This window comes from Juglans regia, unplaced genomic scaffold, assembly GCF_001411555.2.
Source record: "Juglans regia cultivar Chandler unplaced genomic scaffold, Walnut 2.0 Scaffold_23954, whole genome shotgun sequence".
In the NCBI taxonomy this organism is placed as follows: Eukaryota; Viridiplantae; Streptophyta; class Magnoliopsida; order Fagales; family Juglandaceae; genus Juglans; species Juglans regia.
In genome coordinates, this window is record NW_023355222.1 from 1 (window position 1) to 878 (window position 878).

Below are 878 nucleotides of genomic sequence, written 5' to 3' on the forward strand. Positions count from 1 at the left end.
TCTCTCCAGCCTCTCTCTCTCTTCATTCTTCAACACTGAGCTTGGCTATTTTTGAAATTTCCTTGGAGAGCAAAGTCAATGTTTGTGTATTTATCTATCCTTGAACAGGAAGAGTATTTGATGGGTTCTTTGAAAGGAGAAAGAAAAAACTACTGGAAGCTTCGAATAACTCGTGTGTTCTCTCTCTCGCTCTTCACATGATAATCACCATTTTTTATCTTATCTCTATAGCTTTCCTTTCTCTTCACATGCTCTATAATTTTTATCTACTTCATTTTCTATCTACTGATCGTGCAGTTTTGGTTGGATGCAATCTCTTGAAATTTCAGTTTGAATAAAATGTTTATGATCATGGTTATTGTATTTAAGGGGAAAAAAATCATAATGCAAAAATAGGTCTAGTTTGATAGACTTGCCTGCCAATTATTTGTGCATATTACCCAAAAAAAGCACTGTATATATACGTAATTACCAATAACACTCAGCTCTCTGAATTTTTTACAGTTTACATTAACCTAAACGGCGCCGTCTTGGTTTATAGAGGGCAAGAGAGCCACCCACCACTCCCAAACCCGAACCGGCGAACCCTAGAAGGCTAGAACCTTCTTCTCTCCAGCGGCCAGCTAACCACCACTCTAAACTCTCTAGCTTGAAATCTCCTCGTCTCAGCCGCTTGCCGACTCCGGACTCCGAGCTTCCAGGCCTCCGTTCCACTGCTTCGTTTCAAGGTTCTCTCTCTGTCTCTCTCTCATCTCTCTCTCTCGGCTCTCTCTGTTGGTTTTTCTAAGACTCTAGTTTTTCTCTCTGTTTTTATTTTGCAGTCACTCAAGTAGACAGTAAAGTGTGCTTTCGTTATTTCTGGCTCGGGATAACTGAAT

General features: G+C 40.3%; 1 long non-coding RNA gene across 1 annotated transcript; it reads left to right on the top strand.

The window, feature by feature from the left end:
• The first annotated feature begins 94 nt into the window (after window positions 1-94).
• Window positions 95-878, top strand: LOC118345363. The gene is made up of 3 exons (XR_004798914.1): window positions 95-172; window positions 505-728; window positions 822-878. It is a non-coding gene; the product is annotated as an uncharacterized LOC118345363 (long non-coding RNA).